Source organism: Bufo gargarizans, chromosome 3, assembly GCF_014858855.1.
Source record: "Bufo gargarizans isolate SCDJY-AF-19 chromosome 3, ASM1485885v1, whole genome shotgun sequence".
In the NCBI taxonomy this organism is placed as follows: domain Eukaryota; kingdom Metazoa; phylum Chordata; class Amphibia; order Anura; family Bufonidae; genus Bufo; species Bufo gargarizans.
In genome coordinates, this window is record NC_058082.1 from 404982338 (window position 1) to 405005594 (window position 23257).

Below are 23257 nucleotides of genomic sequence, written 5' to 3' on the forward strand. Positions count from 1 at the left end.
TACAGACAGACGCAGCCGCTTGTCCACAGCCAACGTAGACAAACTCACGTTCATTAATATGAACCAGGCTTGGATCCGACAAGATTTGTCTGTACCTTTTGCGGAATAGACATTTATACCACCATCAAACATACATTTTTGCACTCAAGTGAAGTGCAATGATTCTTTGTTTTATTTTTTTTATTTGTCCCAATATTTTGGGGGCTACCTACCCCAATAAAAAATTAAAAAACATTGTTGGCTACCTCCTCCTCCTCCATTGCTGCTTCCACCTACAACACCACATTCACCGCCTCTTCAACCTCCGACTCCATATCCACCTCCTTCTCTGAGTTGCAGTTTAGTAATTTTTTATTTTTAGTTATTTTATTTCATTTTAATTTATTTCCCTATCCACATTTGTTTGCAGAGCAGTTGCCATGCTCTTAAGCACATTTTACTGCCTTTTACATCCCTCTAGCCATTTCAAGGACTATTTTAGAGACATTTTAATGCACAAAAGTGCCAATTTTAGTGCCCTAAATTGAAAAAAATCTTATTTTCAATTGTCGGGCGACATTTTACCATTTTTGGCGTATACAAACCCCTGCTGTGCCTGGGTGACAGGGGCCTAAATTTCTCAAAATCCTCTGTTGTATTGCTGGGTGACATGAACCCTCTTTTGCCATGAATAAACCCCTGCTGTGCCTGGGTGACAGGGGCCTAAATCTCTCAAAGTCGTCTGTTCTATTGCTGGGTGACATGAACCCCCTTTTGCCGTGAATGAACCCCTGCTGTGCCTGGGTGACAGGGGCCTAAATCTCTCAAAATCCTCTGTTGTATTGCTGGGTGACATGAACCCCCTTTTGCCATGAATTAACCCCTGCTGTGCCTGGGTGACAGGGGCCTAAATCTCTCAAAATCGTCTGTTCTATTGATGGGTGACAAGAACCCCCTTTTGCCGTGAATGAACCCCTGCTGTGCCTGGGTGACAGGGGCCTAAATCTCTCAAAATCCTCTGTTGTATTGCTGGGTGACAAGATCCCCCCTTTGCCGTGAATGAACCCCTGCTGTGCCTGGGTGAAATGGGCCTCGTTCTCTCAAAATCCTCTGTTCTATTGCTGGGTGACATGAACCCCCATTTGCCGTGAATGAACCCTTGCTGTGCCTGGGTGACAGGGGCCAAACTCTCAAAATCCTTTGTTCTATTGCTGTGTGACAATAACCCCCTTTTGCCATGAATGAACCCCTGCTGTGCCTGGGTGACACGGGCCTAAATCTCTCAAAATCCTCTGTTGTATTGCTGGGTGACATGAACCCCCTTTTGCCGTGAATGAACCCCTGTTGTGCCTGAGTGACAGGGGCCTAAATCTCTCAAAATCCTCTGTTGTATTGCTGGGTGACATGAACCCCCTTTTGCCGTAAATGAACCCCTGCTATGCCTGGGTCACAGGGGCCTCGTTCTCTCAAAATCCTCTTTTCTATTGCTGGATGACAAGATCCCCTTTTTGCCTTGAAAGAACCCCTGTTGTGCCTGGGTGAAATGGGCCTCGTTCTCTCAAAATCCTCTGTTCTATTGCTGGGTGACATGAACCCCCTTTTGCCGTGAATGAACCCCTGCTCTGCATTGCTGACAGGGAACTAAATTTAGTAAAAACATCTGTTACTGACCGGAAGATGTGCGACTACAAGCGCACGCTGCTGATGGCATTCCCACCTGACAGAGGGGGCACAGTGGAAGAACAAGGTGAAGGCAGAGGAGGAGGAAGAGGTCGCCAACGCAGCGACCTGAGAAGGCAGGGTTAGCATGGCTAAAATGTGGAAAAGCTTTGTCAGCCTTGGAGGTGCTGACCTGCCCTGCATCCAGTATATAGTGTGAACGTGTGTTTAGCACGGCAGAGAGCATTATTACAGGCCGCAGCCATTGTGGACAAGCTTACGTTTATTAAAATGAACCAGGCATTGATCCCATAGGACTTGTCCTTACCTTGTGCAGAATAGACATTTATACCAGCCTCAACCATCCATTCTTGTACTCAAGTGCACTTATTCTTAGTTTTATTTTGTTATATGTCCCAATATTTTGGGGGATACCCCAATTTAAAAATAAAAAATAACACAAATCAGTGTTGGCCACCTATTCCTCCTTCACCGCTGCTTCCACCTACACAGCCATGTCAACCAACACCACCACATCCACCCATCAACCGCCTCCTCAAACTTCTACTCCTAGATCCAGATTTTTATTTAAAAATTTTCAGTTTTTTATGTTATTTTAAGTCTTTTCCCTATCCACAGTTGCCATGCTCTTAAGCATATTTTACTGCCTTTTGCAGCCCCCTAGCCCTTTCCAGGACTATTTTAGAGCCATTTTAGTGACCAAAAGTTCAGGTCCCCGTTGACTTCAATAGGGTTCGGGGTCAAGTTCGAGTCCCAAACCCAAACCTTTTTTTCAAGTTCGGCCGAACCCGAACATCCAGGTGTCCGCTCAACTGTAATCAGGATGCCTTCAGTTCAGTCAATGAACGGCATTTTGGATGCTGTGGTATTATCTCCGTCCAAAATTCCCGATCAGTTGCAATAATTTACATTGAAATGTATTAGTGCAGGATCCGGCATTAAATATACTGCAATGCTGCATCCGTCCTTCCGGTCTGCAAATGCGCAGACCGGTAAAAGTATGAATAAATATATAACAGATCCGTTTCTCCAGATGACATCCGGAGAGATGGATCCATACTTGCAATGCTTTTGTAAGACTGATCTGGATCCGAAACCGTCTACAAATGCTGTCCGTTTGCATGCAGATTGCCGAATCTGGCAGGCAGTTCCGGCGACTTAACTGCTTGTTGGATCACTCTGCAGCAAGTATGAAAGTAGCCTAAAGTGACACATGTCAGATTTCCAAAATCTAGCTTTGTCCTTAAGGCTAAAACAGGCTTTGTTATTAAGGGGTTAATATTGATTGAATTCTTGTTTCATCAATTTTCTCACAGGACACTTTCACATATTCTGGTATTTAAAATAAATACCGTATTTTCCAGCGTATAAGACGACTGGGCATATAAGAAGACCCCCAACTTTCCATTTAAAATATAGGGTTTGGGCTTTACTCGCCGTATAAGACTACCCCTGAATGTCCAGCCCTCCCTGTCTTCAAGACGATCTTCTCCAGTCCAGGGAACTGACTGGGATCTGTGGATGGCACTGTTTAGGGGGGATCTGTGGATGGCACTGTTATGAGGAGGGGGATCTGTGGATGGCATTGTTATAGGGAGGGGTGTTGAAAAAAAAAATTATAGTTGTAATCCGCTCGCATCAAACTTTATGCAAGGAAATATAAATCCCTATTCCCTCAAACGCAGTCATAGTCAGACACAGGTGTTACCAGCTTGAATTCTTCTGAGCAAACCCCTTCCCCCTGCCCAGTCTGTTTCTTTTATTTACTCACAAAAGGTGTAAAAGGGGCTGGCCCATAACAAGGATGCAGGAAGTGATGACATACAGGAAGTGATGACATAAGACAAGACACCATAATTTAGAATAACCTAGCCAACAAACACATGTATGCAATAACCACTGGAGCAAACTTTATCCAGCCTTGCTCAGTGATCAATGCCAGATAAAGTTAGTATGATCCTCATGCATGTTTATTTACATGACGTCATTATCTCCAGCGGCTGATCAGGCGCACTAGAGACAACAAATGACCGTTCCATTCATATATTGTTCTCTTAACAAATGCATCCACGCCAAGCCAATAAATCTGTGTCTTGCACGGGGGCCCTAGCCGGCGTCCATACATCAGCCAATAAAACACTGCTCTGCTGAACACATCAGTCTCCCCCGGCCCACAGCCCAGTGCTTAGCACATGGACCATTGGCCGACGGAGACCTCTGCGCCCAGCAGCTGTGACAGGACATACACGAGAAGATATAAACTTCAATGGTTTACCCTGACACTGAGAGACATGATGACAATACACAATATATTAAATGCACATCCTAATAAAATTTTCACAAAAGTCCCTCCTCTTTCTCATATGCTCTTCAGTGTCCCTCAATGAATCTCGATCTTCATCTTGTCTACGAAAAGTCCTGAATCCATAAAACATAACAGAGGATGGAAAACAGAAAGCCAATCTTGACAATCTTCTTTTCTTTGGGAGGTGACTTAGGAGGTGGCGTTTCGTGTTGGTCGCCGGCTGGTTTGGAATCCTCTTCATCTGGTCCATGGTTTGGTCTTCAGGGCGTCTTGTCTGTTCGGGCTTCGGTAACTCAGTCGATTAGACATCAGGAACATCTCATTTCGGCGTATAGAAGGAATGGAAACAAAAAACATAAGTACATGTCCTATTTCCTTTTGCCCGGATCCAATGGAAAACCAGTGAGCCCCAAGACCTCATAAAGCTTTAAAAATTATTCCGACCCTCACTAGTAATTGCTCCGCCTCTGCCCTGCTCCTGTCAGTATGGGCCTGTTCTTGTCAATGGTGTCTGCTAGCCAGGCATATCCGTCATCTAATTCACAGAAACCTCCTCTAGACGCTCTACTGATGTTTCAAATTGTTCAATCGCTTCATAAGTCCAACTCCCAATCGGCTGCAACGTAAGATACAGGGATAAGCTTCACCAGGACACATGAACCTCTGGCATTAGGGGGAATTACCTTATAAGCGGTTAACCGCATAGGAAATAGTACGGACCCGTCAACTCCAAACGGTCACGGGCTTCCAGTAATAACTGAATAGACTGTGGAATCACTCCCTGAGTCTGAATGTCACACCCTTCATTCCAGCAGATATAATCTGGTCTATGGGTGTCATTAAAGAGATCGGGGGTTTCATTAGTAAGGTTGACCATTATACCTTCCTTACAACTGGAGTATCCCACAAGCTTATGCCCTTTACCACATCTACGGGCCGCCTAGCTGCCCGGACACCCATACAGGATTAACAAGCGAGGAGCAGGAGCCAGACCTAATATTAAACCTATAGCTGATATTACCCTCTAGGAATGTATCGTTATGTGCTATCAACAAATATCTCCTTGTAACAAATAAACCAAAGTGATACTCTTCATTCTTGCAATGACTGGTGTGGATCCAGTTGTCTCGTCCCTCATACTTCAGAGACTCCCGAACCCGGTGGTGGACATTGGGTGATAACCCGTGGGGCTGCCTGTGGGCATACCTGATGGAATAAAGGGTTACAGCGGAACATTAAGGCCATGGATCAGCCGTGAGTTTTACCTTCTTTGCAAAAATCTGACCCAAGTACCATCAAAGAAAAGGCAGTCATGATGGTTCTCAACATAATTCTCTACTAGTTTAGAAATTGATTGACATTTGAGAGGTTAGAATGGTTAGTAAAAAGTTTGAAGATCGTTGTTTTCGGCACCACTTTCCCCCCTTTTCATCGTCCTTAAAACCAGGACAAAGAGAAGCTGGATTAAACATGGTGCAATGTCTCAAGCTTAGATGGAAAGATGAGGGAGGGATGAGTGAGAGAGGGAGATAGAGAGAGAGAGAGAGAGAGAAAAAGAGAAAAGCGCTTCTCTTGGACTCTGCAGTCTTAGCAGGATGGGAGTACATGACAGTGTTAGTTTGCACTGTCTGGGACTTTTGAATGCCCTGTTGCTGGAGATCGATGTATTTGTGCAGCCACAGTTCTGCTTTCTGGAGGGAACCATGGCTTTGGAGTCTAGTGGGAAATTTACGGACAAACTTTTTCTCAATCCAGACCTCAAAGGTCCCTTCTTTGGGGATGGTCCACTCTGAACCTACAGTCCCTTGGTGCCAATCTTTGAGGGGCTTAACAACTCCTCCTCCATAGATGGATTTAATGTACTGCTTGGCTGTCCTATAGTCAGAAGTGGTACCCTTCTGTTCCCTAGTATTCCCTAAACCCATGCTCGAGCCTTCTAAAAGTAGGTGCGTCCACCTCCAGTGTCCCGGAACATACGCTTGGACTGTCCCGCGGCACACGCTTGGATGGCTGCTACTCCCCTTCGTTTGCCTCTAAGTTGTCCTAGGGTTTCTGGCACCGACACACGGACTCTGTTCACCCTAGTTAGACCTCAGGAAAAGGAGTAATCAGTGTGAGGAAAAGGGCTCTCGCCGACACACGGCAGCCCTCTGAGTCTCCTAATGAGATATACCAGCCTCAGTTTTGGCTCTGAATAGTGACCTGACCACAGGATAGGGCTTCCAATTGACCTGGAGTGGAAAAAGGGGCACACAGGAAACAAACACACAGTACTCCTGTGGGGAAAGGGGTTACTCACACAGCTATTGGTATGCCCGGGTGATATAAATCACCTTGTCTTCTTAAAAAAAAGCTCATCAACTCACTTTCCTTTGCCGATATGATTCTATATAGTCAAGCTGAACAGCACACGAAGCCCTTTTTGCAGTGACTGATTAAAAACCTCTCGCTCAGCATCAACCCTTGAATTCAGACAGTAGTTCCCACACAATATCATGAGACCCCTAGTACTCTTAACCAAATCTACAGAGAAGAGAGAGGGAAAGAAAGAAAAAGAGAAAAAGAAAGAGAAAAGCGCCAAAATATGAAAAAGGAAAAAAATTATAATAGACTAAAAATAAAAATGATTACATCAATAAAAACCTAAAATAAAAATGGATTAGTAAAAGAAGACCTGCAAAAAGTAGAGAAAAAAAAAAAACATAGAAAACTTGAGTTACAGAAAGTCTTGCTATATACATTGAGATTCAGTAAAAAGTAAATGTTAACTTAAAAACTGAGACTCAAATACAAAAACAAAAACCCTTTGGAACACATACAACTGTATAGGACTGAATTAACAAATCAATGTCTTGGAGGGTTCACCTGAAACCGTACAGGAGAATTTCTACCCACCCAGTCATTGAAATGTTAATTTGCCCAGCCCCAAACCAGCTTTAGATTCATTTTACCAGGGAAGCAGGATTTAACATTACAAGGTCCCAAAACCGTTCTTTTTTTTTTTTTTTTTTTTTCTAGGGGAAGGGAAAACTCTATTTAAATTAGGTCTTAGATAAAGACCTTAATTTCAAGTTTTCACATTTTTACCGTTAATATTGGGATTTAAAATCTGCTTCATTGATTTAGGACCTTGGCTGTCCCTGGGCTCTCTGCCTTTGCAAAGAACCATGTCTGGGACCATTACCCCACCTTGCTGAATAAACCACTTTACTTCTAGGTGTGGTTCTGGGGTACTTAACATACCTGTGTCTGTTGCCATTAGCAATGTTACAATATCGTGCAATGTGCCCGTATTCCCTGCATGAAAAACAACAAATAGCTTGTCTCCCTGCACAATACCTTGTCGGGGCACATGGTGATTTGACTTGGTGCACAACATTAATCATCCTAGCATGACTAGATCCCACACTACTATCTGTATTGAGTCCACTTACCACAGATTCATTTGAGGAATCTTCTGGCATTGTGTTAACACTTCCAACTTCAGGGTCAGACACATTGTCCATCTCCATCTCTGAGTCGGTTCCACTATCTGAACCACAGTCCTCAGACTTCTCCGTGCTTACAGCCCATACATTTCCTCTAATCCCAGACACATTACTCTCCAACGGTTGCTTCAATGACTCAGACTATTCCCTTACAGCACCCTGTGCATGGGTCAGGCTTTCAGATAACCATTCATTCTTGTTTTGGAGCTCAGTATTACACCTCACAGTACATTCATAATTAGCGCTAGCTTCAGCTGCCTGCTGGACAAGAGTTCTCAATTTAACAATTTCCACTTTTAAATCTTCCACTTCTCCTTCCAAACTCAGCTTCAGCCTACAAGAATCCTGATATTTATACGCTATCCAGCCAGCAGCAAAAATCAGAGCATACTTGACTTTCCTTTTGCACCATTTTTTGGTACTCATCAGGTTTTCTACACAATTCTGAGCCTGCAGCCATGGATCAGTAGATCCCTGCATAGCCTGAAGAATGGGCGCTGTGTCCTTCAACTTTGTAACTTCTTTAAAAATACTTTCCATTGCACAGAAAAACAAACACCACATTGGTCGCTAAAAAAAAATACACTGCTATCAATCTCTAGGAGTTGTCCCAATACTTTTGGCACAGAACTACAAGCACCTCCTTTCTACACTGTAGTACCCGTATTAATTATGCCAAACAAGTCTACAATTCAGTGTAACAGCCACAGATATACAAACATTAAGCAGAATCATCAACTATAGGACGATTTCACCGCTAAACTGCCACTAATGTTCACACAATGATTCCTGTATCAGACTGGTCACTGAGCTATACCATAACCGAACACTCAACTGATATCCCACACAAAACTTATCAAAACAAAATCAAACTGTACATAGAAAGGTTGCAAAAATACAAGATAATTATTCTGGACAAAACTAACATTTCAGGCAAAAACAACCAAATTGCTTTCCTTAGCAAACTAACCAAGATGGCCGACAAAACCTCATGTCTTAAAGATGGCCGACAAACCACATGGCCTTCACACAAAGGAAATCAAGATAGTGTCTACAAAATCCAGCAATAGGAAATCCAAATTATACCCTGTACTGCTCAGCACACTATCTCATCATACAACCTCTGTACAATCAACACAGTGGAAAAGCACTTACCTTATCCTTACACCCCTTGACACAGCAGATAACAACCATATGCACCAAAAGGTTCTTTAGGTAGATTTTTTCCTGATATCAACAGATTGGAGTACACAGATTTCAGTTCACAAAGAGCAAAACTTTCTCAAAAATGAGAGTAAAGAAAAGGATATTACCTTATGTCGGCCTTTTTTGCTTTTTGAAAATTAAGCTGTGTCTCCTTTAAGTTCTGCTGATAATGGGGGGAAAAATTATCTCCCTACCTGTGCTTGCCAAACTGTTGTAGAAATAATAATAGTTGTAATCCGCTCGCATCAAACTTTGTGCAAGGAAAGGTAAATCCCTATTCCCTAAACCGCAATCAGAGTCAGACAGTGATGACATACAGGAAGTGATGACATAAGAAGACAAGACACCATAATTTAGAATAACCTAGCCAACAAACACATGTATGCAATAACCACTAGAGCGAACTTTATCCAGCCTTGCTCAGTGATCAATGCCAGATAAAGTTACTATTATCCTCATGCTTTTTTTTTTACAGGACAACATCATTATCTCCAGCGGCTGATCAGGCGCACTAGAGACAACAAACGCACGTTCCTTTCATATATTGTTCTCTTAACAAATGCATCCATGCCAAACCAATAAATCCACGTCTTGCACGGGGGCCCTAGCCGGCGTCCATACATGAGCCAACAAAACACTGCTCTGCTGAACACATCAGTCTCCCCCGGCTCACAGCCCAGCTGTGACAGGACATACATGAGAAGATATCCACTCCAATGGTTTACCCTGACACTGAGAGACATGGTGACAATACAGAATATATTAAATACACATCCTAATAAAATTTCCACAACAGTGGGATCAGTGGAGGACACTGCTATGGGGAGGGGGATCTATGGATGACACTTGTGGGGATCAGCTCAAACAGTGACTTCAGGTGTCATTTAAACAATAGTCTTTTTATTTTGTTCAACACAACCTTAACAAATGCTTGCTTACTTCAGCAGGTAAACACAAAGAAACACAGTTCATATGAAGTGGTACAACTCACAGTCCTCTGTAGTTCTAGAGTTCCACCACCCGCTGGAGAGGGGGGAAAAGAGTAGGCAATGACATGCTTATCCACAGCAACACACCACACAGCTTTACTCCCAGTCTGTTACACTTCCAGACTAGGAACCACACCCCAGCTCTCCTGGGATTCCTGGCTTAAATTGGCCAGCCAACACCTGGCCTGGATACGTGGGAGTAGTCATCCCACCCTGCTTTTTGACTACTCCAATGAATCCCGGCCCGGATCAGCTGCAGCTAGCAGCTAAACTACCTCTAGCAACTGTCAGTAACCTAGGGTTACTGACAAAACATTACCGGTTCATTTCACTGAGGCCAGGCACCTCGGTGACACGTATCTGTCATCTATTATAGCACCTTGTGCCTTCTCACATACTATATAGCATCTTATGCTATATGTGTCATCCATAGATCCACCCCATGACAGTGTCATCCACAGATCTCCCTCCCTATAACAGTGTCATTCACAGATTCCCCCTGCCCATAACAGTGCCATCCACAGATCCCTCCTAAACAGTGCCATTCACAGATCCCCTCCCCATAACAGTGCCATCCACAGATCCCCCATGACAGTGCCATCCACAGATCCCCTCCCCATAACAGTGCCATCCACAGATCCCCCCCAAACAGTGCCATCCACAGATCCCCCTAAACAGTGCCATCCACAGATCCCCCTCCCCATAACAGTGCCGCCTAGTGGGAGGAGCAAGCACATGACGTCAGTGAGTGAGTGCCGCCCGTACTGCCTGCTACCGGAGCTGAAATTAAGGTACCTTAGTAAAGAGATGAGCGCTCATTTAAAGTTAAATTTACAGATTACAGTTAATAAATGTATACTCCTGTGACCTGCGGGGCCCCTATATATTCTAACCCCCAGACAAGCGTCCCTGTCACCATGGGAACGCCTGGGGGTTAGAAAATACCATCGGATCTTAGTATACCCGGCGCATAAGACGACCCCCGACTTTTGAAAATAATTTCTAGTGTTAGAAAATCGTCTTATATGCCGGAAAACACGGTACATTTTATCTATCTATTTATAAAATTATTCATACCACTAGAATGTTTCCACATTTTTTCACATTGTACCCAAAAACTTTAATGTGTATTTGGGGATTTTAATTGATAGACTAACACAAAGCAGCACGTACAGTATGTTTGAAGTGAAAAGAAAATGATGCATGGTTTTCAAAACTTTCAACAACAAAAAATCTTGAAAGTGTGGTGTGCATTTGTATTTAACCCTACTGAATACTTTGCAGGACTACCTTTTGCAACAATTACAGCTGCAAGTCCTTTGGGATATAGCTCTACCAGCTTTGTACATCTAGAGGCTGAAATTTTTGCTTTGCTTTCTGGACTTTGACTGGGGCATTCTAACACATGAATATGCTTTGATCTAAACCATTCTAATGCAGCCTGGCTGTATGTTTTGGGTCTTTGGCCTGCTGGAAGGTAAACCTCTTCCTCGGTCTCAAGTCTTTTGTAGCTTTTAGCAGTTTTTCCACCAGGATTGCCATGTATTTAGCTCCATCCATCTTCCCATCATCATCCCTGTCCCTGCTGAAGAAAAACATACCCATAGAATGATGCTGCCACCTCCATATTTCATGGTGTGTTCAGGATGACATGCAGTGTTAGTTTTCTGTCACACATAGCATTTTGTATTTAGGACAAAAAGTTCAACTTTGGTTTCATCTGACCGGAGCATCTTCTTCCACATGTTTGCCGTGTCCACTACATGGCATGTGGTAAACGGAAAACAAGACTTCTTATGGATTGCTTTCAGAAATAGCTTTCTTCTTGCAACTCTTCCATAAATGCCAGATTTGTGGAGCAGATGACTTGTGGACAGAGTCTCCCACCTGAGCTGTGGATCTCTGCAGCTCCTCCAGAGTGACCGTGGACCTTTTGGCTGCTTCTCTTATTAGTGCTTTTCTTGCCTGGGCTGTCAGTTGAGGTGGACAGCCATGTCTTGGTAGATTAGCAGTTGTGCCATACTCTAATCATTTTGAGATGACGGATTGAACAGTGCTCCGCAAGATATTTACAGCTTGGGATATTTTTTCATAAGTGCTTTGCACTTCTCCTCAACTTTATCCCTGGCCTTTCTGGTGTGTTCTTTGGTGTTCATGGTGCTGTTTGATCACTAATGTTCTCTAACAAACCTCTGAGGCATTCGCAAAACATCAGAACTTAAGTGAGAATAAATTACTCATAGGTGGGCTCTACGAATTAGGTGACTTCTGAAGGCAGTTGGTCACCCTGAAATTTTTTAGGGGGAATCAGAATTAAGAGGGCTGATTACAAATGCTCGACACACTTTTCAGATTTTTATTTATTTAACATTTTGAAAACCGTGTCAAAAATCTTTTTATTTTTACTTCACACATACTTTCTACTTTGTGTTGGTCTATCACATAAACTCCTAATAAAATACATTTAATTTTTTGGGTGTAACATGAAAAAAAATTGAAAAGTTCAAAGAGTTTTAATACTTTCAAGGCTCTGTATATATCTGACAAATATGTATTAAAGTCTAAGCTGCTGAGGGTTCTGTTCAAAAATGTAAAAACTCAATACTCACCTTATAGATCCCCACTACTTCTGTTCTACTGCTACTTGGTCCCCTGTCACTCTCTGCTTCCTGGTTCCACAATATTATTCCAGCACAAGGGCATTTGACAGGATCAGCCTATGACTGACAAATGGTCACATTCCCCTTTGTTAGAATGTTATTGTTGGACCATAATGGAAAGAATGGAGGAGAACTGAGGAACAGTGAGAGACCACTGAGGTAAGTTTATGTTTGAACAGCACCCTCAGCAATTTAGACCATCATTGGTTCTAACAAATCTTTTGGAATTATGGCCAAAAAAGTTCAACCTTGGTTTAATCAGACCATAACACCTTTTCCCACATGCTTTTGGGAGACTTCAGATGTGTTTTTGCAAAATGTAGCCTGGCTTGGATGTTTTTCTTCATAAGAAAAGGCTTTCTTCTTGCCACTCTACCCCATAGCCACTCTACCACGCCTCTTTGGCCACGTCCAACAGACCTCGAGGATGTCTACCATAAAGCAATTTGACGGGCGAGAACCTAGTAGAAGCCTGGGGTACCTCTTGCACAGAGAACATGAGATAGGGCAGAAGAAGGTCCCAATCCTTCCCATCTTTAGACACCACCCTTTTTAACATCGTTTTTAGAGTTTTGTTAAAACCAGTCCGCCCGTTTTCGGATGGTACACGGACATCCATAACTGTCTGATATGCAGCAACTTACAGAGTTCCCTCATGACCTTGGACATAAAAGGGGTCCCCTGGTCAGTCAGAACCTCTTTAGGTAGCCCCACTCAGGAGAACATCTCCATTAGCTCCTTAGCTATAAGCTTCGCGATGTATGTCGCAGTAGCACCGCCTCCGGGCACTGAGTGGCGTACTCCAGGACGACCAAGATGTGTTGGTCTCCTCCAGTGGACTTCGGTACTGGGCCTACAAGGTCCATAGCGATTCGCTCAAACGGTACCTCAATGATCAGGAGAGGTACCAAGGGACTGCAAAAAAGGTGCTGGGGGCTAGTTGCCTGGCAGGTCAGGCAAGACTTACACACTTGTAGTATCTGGTCCTGTGTCTTCTGCATTCCCAGATGACCCCCGAGAACATTTTGGTGGGCTAACTATAACACGTGTTTGCTATAAGCCTGGGGCACCACAAACTGTTCAATGGATTCACCTCGCAGCTGGTTTACCCGGGACAACATCTCCTGATGAACCACAAAACGGAGAAACACAGACTCTGCCCCTGGTTGTTGTGGTTCACCATCTACTATTAATATATTTTCCCAGGCTCGGGATAGGGTTGGGTCCTGGTGTTGGGCGATACCAAATTTATCCCCGGAGACATTGAGGTCTGCCAGCTCAGGACCCGGTGGCAAGTCCTCCATGTCTCCCACCATCACACTTAGCGGGGTTGTCTCCCCCTCTTCCACCGAAGTGGTGGTCACTCCTACTGCTGGCCCCTGGGTCTCAGGTTCACAGGGTTCTGGTCTCCCCTCTGAGCCGGGCCACTCTGCTAGGGTTACCCCTGTCTCATGGGTATCAGTCACTCTCGTAGCAGGCCACAGTGCCCGGAAAGTCTCTCCCTATTATAAGTTCGTAATGTAGATTGGTGGCAACAGCCACCTCGTGGGTCCACCTGCCGGCAACTGTGGATAGAGACACTATAGCACTGGGGAAGTCTTTTAAGTCTCCATGAATACACATGACCCCGACTTTCCGGGCAGTATAATCAGTGGACCGAACCAGGGTAGCCCTTACCAGTGTTACCAGACTCCCTGAGTCCAACAGAGCCTCCGCTGGAGTGTCTCCCACCTCCACCTGGCACTGGTGATTCAGAGTCTCTGGGGCACCCGCTGCACACAGCACGTCAGCCTGTAGCCACTTTTGCAAGCGGTTAAGTAAGGTATTATACTGGGGTTTCACGGGCTCAGCTGGCTTAAACCCCCACTGATGTACCCGCTGGGCCCGGACCAACACATTCACTCCCAGTCTTGCCAGAATCTCACCCTTGACTTTCTGGCAGTCGGTTGCTTGATCGTCCGGCAAGTCGAAATACACCCGCTGGGGATCGGATGTCAGGAACGGAGTGACAACCTCAGCCCACTGATCTCGAGGTAGATTCTCCCTTGTGGCCACCTTATCGTACATCATCGGGTAGGTTTTGACGTCATCTGATGGTGTCATCTTGGGGGATCGCCACACAGACTGCATCCAGACATCATGGACACTCTGTGATGCTCCTGCCATCTGTAAAGCCATCATGTGTTGCAACAGCAGCTGGTTTGTTTCTTTCTAGGGTTGGTTAGCCTCCACAAGAGCGTTTATTACAGCCTCCATTTTATAACATGACACAGGTTTAAATTTAGCTGGTTTAATCCAGAACATCCAGCCGTACATGAAAAAATATTTTGGCGTTTACGCCAGCCTCACTGTGTCTGCCTGCTCCAAGCCACCAATTGTGAGGATTTGCTCTGGTAGGGTAAGCGGACACAGTACAGAGGCAAAACTAGTTCATAAATCAAAATGTCAGTGTTTATTTCACACAAAAGGCAAAAGAAAAATGACAATACAGTCTTGGTGTTAAATTCACACAATGCAAAGTCCATAGAACAGTCACGTCACCTTTCTAACCGTTTTATCCCCGGCAGTTCACAGCAGGCTTTAGGGGGCCCGTTTCTCAACGTGCAGCCCTCATGCGGCTCTCAGCTTTCCAGCACAGCTCCATGCTTTAGATCCCAATACAGAGACTCAACTACTGGGCGCAGCTGCCTATTTAAAGGACAGCCAGGTACTGCCAAAACCCTGACCGGCACTTAAACTCTGGTCCGGTATTTGATCTCACCTGGCTGGAAATCAGCCCAGCCAGCCATGTTGGGAGGAAAATACCTGCCTTCCAAAACAAAACCCCTTGCTATGTCACAATATATATATATACAGTACAGACCAAAAGTTTGGACACACCTTCTCATTCAAAGAGTTTTCTTTATTTTCATGACTATGAAAATTGTAAATTCACACTGAAGGCATCAAAACTATGAATTAACACATGTGGAATTATATACATAACAAAATTGTGAAACAACTGAAAATATGTAATATTCTAGTTTCTTCAAAGTAGCCACCTTTTGCTTTGATTACTGCTTTGCACACTCTTGGCATTCTCTTGATGAGCTTCAAGAGGTAGTCACCTGAAATGGTCTTCCAACAGTCTTGAAGGAGTTCCCAGAGATGCTTAGCACTTGTTGGCCCTTTTGCCTTCACTCTGCGGTCCAGCTCACCCCAAACCATCTCGATTGGGTTCAGGTCCGGTGACTGTGGAGGCCAGGTCATCTGGTGCAGCACCCCATCACTCTCCTTCATGGTCAAATAGACCTTACACAGCCTGGAGGTGTGTTTTAGTTCATTGTCCTGTTGAAAAATAAATGAAAGTCCAACTAAATGCAAACCAGATGGAATAGCATGCCGCTGCAAGATGCTGTGGTAGTCATGCTGGTTCAGTATGCCTTAAATTTTGAATAACTCCCCAACAGTGTCACCAGCAAAGCAGCCCCACACCATCACACCTCCTCCTCCATGCTTCACGGTGGGAACCAGGCATGTAGAGTCCATCCGTTCACCTTTTCTGCGTCGCACAAAGACGCGATGGTTGAAACCAAAGATCTCAAATTTGGACTCATCAGACCAAAGCACAGATTTCCACTGGTCTAATGTCCATTCCTTGTGTTCTTTAGCCCAAACAAATCTCTTCTGCTTGTTGCCTGTCCTTAGCAGTGGTTTCCTAGCAGATATTCTACCATGAAGGCCTGATTCTCACAGTCTCCTCTTAACAGTTGTTCTAGAAATGTGTCTGCTGCTAGAACTCTGTGTGGCATTGACCTGGTCTCTAATCTGAGCTGCTGTTAACCTGCGATTTCTGAGGCTGGTGACTCGGATGAACTTATCCTCCGCAGCAGAGGTGACTCTTGGTCTTCCTTTCCTGGGGCGGTCCGCATGTGAGCCAGTTTCTTTGTAGCGCTTGATGGTTTTTGTGACTGCACTTGGGGACACTTTCAAAGTTTTCTTTGAGGACTGACTGACCTTCATTTCTTAAAGTAATGATGGCCACTCGTTTTTCTTTACTTAGCTGCTTTTTTCTTGCCATAATACAAATTCTAACAGTCTATTCAGTAGGACTATCAGCTGTGTATCCACCTGTCTTCTCCACAAGGCAACTGATGGTCCTAACCCCATTTATAAGGCAATAAATCCCACTTATTAAACCTGACAGGGCACACCTGTGAAGTGAAGACCATTTCAGGTGACTACTTCTTGAAGCTCATCAAGAGAATGCCAAGAGTGTGAAAAGCAGTAATCAAAGCAAAAGGTGGCTATTTTGAAGAACCTAGAATATGACATATTTTCAGTTATTTCACACTTTTTTGTTATGTATATAATTCCACATGTGTTAATTCATAGTTGTAATGCCTTCAGTGTGAATCTACAATTTTCATAGTCATGAAAATAAAGAAAACTCTTTGAATGAGAAGGTGTGTCCAAACTTTTGGTCTGTACTGTATATGTGAAAAAAAAGCAGCAGCACCGTCCAAAGAAAGCACTGGCGCAGTGCCCAAAGAAGAAACCAGCACAGTTCCAACATACAAAAAAAAAAATACAAAAAATAAATTCGGGCAGCACTCCAGAAGTGAAAAGTAAAAAAAAAACTTTTATTCACCCATGTAGAAGGAAAACAACATTTCGTCTCAATAGTAGAGCCTTTCTCAAGCAAAGTGACTGGACAAATGCTGAGTATATATAGCAGATACAATCAATGGGCAATTTACAACATAATCAAATTAAAATAATCAATCAATCAAAGTCAGTGATCAAATTCAATGTTAAAATACAATGTATGTGATACAGGCTTTATATACGTATTGTAATATAATAATTCAATGCTTCATTATATACCCCTTATTTCATGTACAATAAATATCATAAAAACTGAAAAAAAAAACATATAATTGATAATAAATATAAATCCTACACATATGTGATAGTGTTAATTATAAAGTGACTAGTGCTGATTATTGTTAGTGGGTCGGAGAGAACCAAGCACATGGAGGACAGTACCAGTAAGATTGTAGGTGAATGGCGATCTTCTCATGCCGCATACTATCCGTGGCGTTCCATGCGGCTGAGTGTTCATGTCTAGGAAGTGTTGCGTACCATCCACTTGCTGTTGTACAGCAACAGCAGCCATATTAACTAAGGGAAATACATATCTCGGACTGCATCTTGGACCTGAGCTTATATATTCATAATCTCTACCCCATTACATATGTGAACTGTCTATATAAGTCAGGATATGTGCACCAAATCTCAAAATATCCTGAACATGAGCCAACGATATAATGGGACAGCGAGAGCAAATGTATCATTTTTATGACACATCGCTCAAACGCAAAGGGACACATCAGACAGACACAATCACGTCAGTGTGATGCCTGTAACCAATGAGTCTCATTCCCCCACGTATCAAAAAGGCCCAAGAGGGTTCTCCTCAATGACAGACAGAAATGTATCAGCTACATATAAAGCAAATTATGTGAAAATAGTGATTCCTCAAAGAAAAAAAAACAGGTAGGCAACACCACCAGGATCCAGCTAGTTCATAACAAATGGAGAGCCATTCACAAGTATCGTCCGTTCCTCCATGTAGTCCCACCCTCATCCATCCTCAATTTTTTATCTAGAAAATACAAAAACTGTGTTAGTGTATTAAACCAATTAACAATTACACATATATATATACAGTACAGACCAAAAGTTTGGACACACCTTCTCAATCAAAGAGTTTTCTTAATTTTCATGACTATGAAAATTGTAGATTCACACTGAAGGCATCAAAACTATGAATTAACACATGTGGAATTATATACATAACAAAATTGTGAAACAACTGAAAATATGTAATATTCTAGTTTCTTCAAAGTAGCCACCTTTTGCTTTGATTACTGCTTTGCACACTCTTGGCATTCTCTTGATGAGCTTCAAGAGGTAGTCACCTGAAATGGTCTTCCAACAGTCTTGAAGGAGTTCCCAGAGATGCTTAGCACTTGTTGGCCCTTTTGCCTTCACTCTGCGGTCCAGCTCACCCCAAACCATCTCAATTGGGTTCAGGTCCGGTGACTGTGGAGGCCAGGTCATCTGGTGCAGCACCCCATCACTCTCCTTCATGGTCAAATAGCCCTTACACAGCCTGGAGGTGTGTTTTAGTTCATTGTCCTGTTGAAAAATAAATGAAAGTCCAACTAAATGCAAACCAGATGGAATAGCATGCCGCTGCAAGATGGCATCAAAACTATGAATTAACACATGTGGAATTATATACATAACAAAAAAGTGTGAAACAACTTAAAATATGTCATATTCTAGGTTCTTCAAAGTAGCCACCTTTTGCTTTGATTACTGCTTTGCACACTCTTGGCATTCTCTTGATGAGCTTCAAGAGGTAGTCACCTGAAATGGTTTTCACTTCACAGGTGTGCCCTGTCAGGTTTAATAAGCGAGATTTCTTGCCTTATAAATGGGGTTGTGTTGTGGAGAAGTCAGGTGGATACACAGCTGATAGTCCTACTGAATAGACTGTTAGAATTTGTATTATGGCAAGAAAAAAGCAGCTAAGTAAAGAAAGACGAGTGGCCATCATTACTTTAAGAAATAATGGTCAGTCAGTCCAAAAAATTGGGAAAACTTTGAAAGTGTCCCCAAGTGCAGTCACAAAAACCATCAAGCGCTACAAAGAAATTGGCTCACATGCGGACCGCCCCAGGAAAGGAAGACCAAGAGTCACCTCTGCTGCGGAGGATAAGTTCATCCGAGTCACCAGCCTCAGAAATCGCAGGTTAACAGCAGCTCAGATTAGAGACCAGGTCAATGCCACACAGAGTTCTAGCAGCAGACACATTTCTAGAACAACTGTTAAGAGGAGACTGTGAGAATCAGGCCTTCATGGTAGAATATCTGCTAGGAAACCACTGCTAAGGACAGGCAACAAGCAGAAGTGACTTGTTTGGGCTAAAGAACACAAGGAATGGACATTAGACCTGTGGAAATCTGTGCTTTGGTCTGATGAGTCCAAATTTGAGATCTCTGGTTCCAACCACCGTGTCTTTGTGCGACGTAGAAAAGGTGAACGGATGGACTCTACATGCCTGGTTCCCACCGTGAAGCATGGAGGAGGAAGTGTGATGGTGTGGGGGTGCTTTGCTGGTGACACTGTTGGGGATTTATTCAAAATTGAAGGCATACTGAACCAGCATGGCTACCACAGCATCTTGCAGTGGCATGCTATTCCATCCGGTTTGCGTTTAGTTGGACCATCATTTATTTTTCAACAGAACAATGACCTAAAACACACCTCCAGGCTGTGTAAGGGCTATTTGAACATGAAGGAGAGTGATGCGGTGCTGCGCCAGATGACCTGGCCTCCACAGTCACCGGACCTGTGAGTGTGTGTATATATATATCCACACAGTATTAGCTTGCTAATTATAGCTTGCTGCTTTTCCAAGACTGCTTTACCAAGAGCTGATCTACAAGAGCATTGGAGATATTCAGGAGACTAACAGTCTAACTCAGAGTTTTTCCACTGTAGCAGAACTTCAGTGGTGTTTATGGTGAATGCTCAGACACTGTGTTTCAAGAGAGGTAAGGAATTTGCTAGACACGCTATCTCTATTGTCTGATTGCAAATGAGCATAGGCGAGTAAGGTGTTAATTTGCTGTTGAGGGAAGAGCCTTTGTGGGAGTGTGTGTATATATATCCATACAGTATTAGCTCGCTAATTATAGCTTGCTGCTTTTCCAAGACTGCTTTACCAAGAGCTGATCTACAAGAGCATTGGAGATACTCAGGAGGTAATCTGGAGGTGGATACAATCTAAACAAGTAAGATTTGTTTGTTTAAAATTTCCCCCCTCTTTACAATGGCAGACCTGGTTCTGTGCAGCAATTGTTGTGCTCTTATTTCAGGTTCCACTCTTCAGAGATTTGGATACTGTCTGATCTGTAGACAGCTCTCCATAATGCAGCAGGAAATGACCTTTTTGAAATATGAGATTTTTTAATTAACCACTAAACAAACTCAGGCTGAGGGAAGAGCCTTTGTGGGAGTGTGTGTGTATATATATCCACACAGTATTAGCTTGCTAATTATAGCTTGCTGCTTTTCCAAGACTGCTTTACTAAGAGCTGATCTACAAGCGCATTGGAGATATTCAGGAGATACTCAGGAGGTAATTTGAAGGTAGATACAATCCAAACAAGTAAGATTTGTTTGTTTAAAATCTTTCCCCTCTTTACAATGGCAGACCTGGTTCTGTGCAGGAATTGTTGTGCTCTTATTTCAGGTTCCACTCTTCAGAGATTTGGATACTGTCTGATCTGTAGACAGCTCTCCATATTGCAGCAGGAAATTACCTTTTTGAAATATGAGATTTTTAAATTAACCATTAAACAAACTCAGGCTGAGAACATTGCAATGCCACTGCCACAGAGGCCCCCTAGAAATGGAAGATGGACTACTGTAGGTTCTGGTAGACTGAGAGTTGTGGATAGAAGGCATGTCCCACAGTCTGTGGCTCTCCGTAATTCATTTGCAGCACTTTCAGAGTGCAAGAGCAACATGGAGGATGTCTCAAGCACAGTGGGTGAGAAAAAATCATCTGCCATGCCTAAAGTTTGTAAGACTGCAGCCAAAGACAAAAGGGAGAAGGTGAGGATTGATAGTAAGCAGCTGTTGGTGGGCGATTCCATCATAAGAGGTGTGAAGTTTGAGGAGAATGGTGTTGTGAGATGTCTCCCTGGTGCTACCGCTAGCAGGGATAGACGACGGATCCTTAATATTGTTAGGCAAGCAAAGCAGGAAAGGGAAGTAGATGTGATTCTCCATCTTGGGACAAACGATCTGGCTTGCAATGAGGTTTCAAAGGTGAAAGAAGCTTTTCACACACTTGGAAAGGATATACGGGAGGTTGCATCAACTGTTTCATTCTCTGCAGTTTTGCCTGTGCAGAATCTTCAGCATGACAGGAAGATGCGCATTAAGGAATTCAATGTATGGCTTGGTGAATGGTGTCTGAACCAAGGGTTTGGCTTTGTGTCTCATGTTAGCTCTTGTTGGAATGGAAAAGTACAAGAAAGATGGTTTGCATCTTTCTCTCAAGGGAACAAATGTCCTCGGTGAACAGTTCCAAGTATTTGCTAAGAAGCATTTAAACTAGGAAAGGGGGGCAAAAGAGTGATAATCCAGCAGTCTGACTGCCCCCCGGAACAATGCCAGAAGAGGCCAGTAGCACAAAGGTTAAGAAATGACAAGCTCAGAGTCTTGTCTACAAATGCTCGCAGTCTAGGGAATAAGATCAATAAACTTCTGGCTATAATGGCATCTGAGAATATAGATGTAGTGGCTGTTACTGAGACGAGGTTCAAGGGGAGTAATGACTGGGATATATCAATACCAGGGTTCTCTCTATACAGGAAAGACAGAGAAGGCAATACGGGGGGAGGGGTGGCCCTGTATGTGAAAGATAGCATAAAATCTAATTTGATACAAGTTAGTGAGAACAATTTAGAGTCAGTTTGGGTTACCTTGCAGCTTGATAATCATAAGGCAACTCGTGTAGGTGTGATATATAGACCACCTAGCCAAGTTAAAGAATTAGATGATCTACTAGTTGAGGAAATAGCTAAAATGACATTGAAGAGGGAAGTTACCATTATGGGAGACTTCAATCTTCCAGAAGTAAACTGGAAAACCAAAATAGCTAGCACTGCCAGAAGTACAGATATTCTAAATTCCCTACTGGGATTATCTCTACAGCAAGTAGTGGAGGAGCCAACCCGGAAGGAGGCCATTTTAGATTTAGCATTCACAAATGGGAATTTGGTATCTGATATTACTGTAGGGGAAATCTTGGGATCTAGTGATCACCAGTCAGTGTGGTTTACTATAAGTACAGTGACTTACACCACACAAAAACAAAAGTTTTAGGTTTTAGAAAAACTGACTTTTCTCAAATTAGATTGGTGGTATACGAGTCCCTATCAGACTGGAACAGTTTCATTGGAGTCCAGGAGAAATGGGACTACTTAAAAGTGGCACTATTGAAGGCAACAGAAAATTGCATTAGGCTTGTCAGTAAAAGCAAAAAAAAAGGAAGAGACCACTGTGGTACTCAGCAGAAGTGGCCAAAATCATTAAAAACAAAAAGTTAGCATTTAGGAATTATAAAAAAAAAAAAAAAAACGATGATGACAGACAAATTTATAAGATTAGGCAGAGAGAGGCCAAACAAGTTATAAGAGCTTCTAAAGCACAGGCAGAAGAGAAATTAGCTCAGTCAGGGAATAAAGGCGATAAGGCATTCTTCAGATACATAAGTGAAAAAAGGAAACTAAAATAAGGAATTACCAAAAGAAGGAAGGTATATGGAAGAAGATAAAGAACTAGCTGACTGCCTCAATGAATACTTCTGTTCAGTTTTTACAAAGGAAAATAAAGGAGAAGGACCTCAGTTAGGAAAGAAGACAAATGAATCTTTTGATGCATGTGTCTTTACAGAGGAAGAGTTTCTAAGTCAACTGTCTAAAATTAATACAAATAAGTCACAGGGGCCTGATGGTATACACCCAAAGCAATTAAAAGAGCTCAGCGGTGAACTAGCAAAACCATTAACAGATTTATTTAACCAATCACTGGCAACAGGAGTCGTCCCAGAAGATTGGAAATTAGCAAATGTTGTGCCCATTCACAGGAAAGGTAGTAGGGAGGAATCAGGCAACTATAGGCCAGTAAGCCTGACATCAATAGTGGGGAAATTAATGGAAATAATACTTAAGGAGAGGATTGTGGAACATCTAAAATCCCATGGATTGAAAGATGAAAAACAGCATGGGTTTACTTCAGGGAGTTCATGTCAAACTAATCTTATTGATTTTTTTGATTGGGTGAATAAAATAATAGATGGAGGAGGTGCAGTAGACATCGCT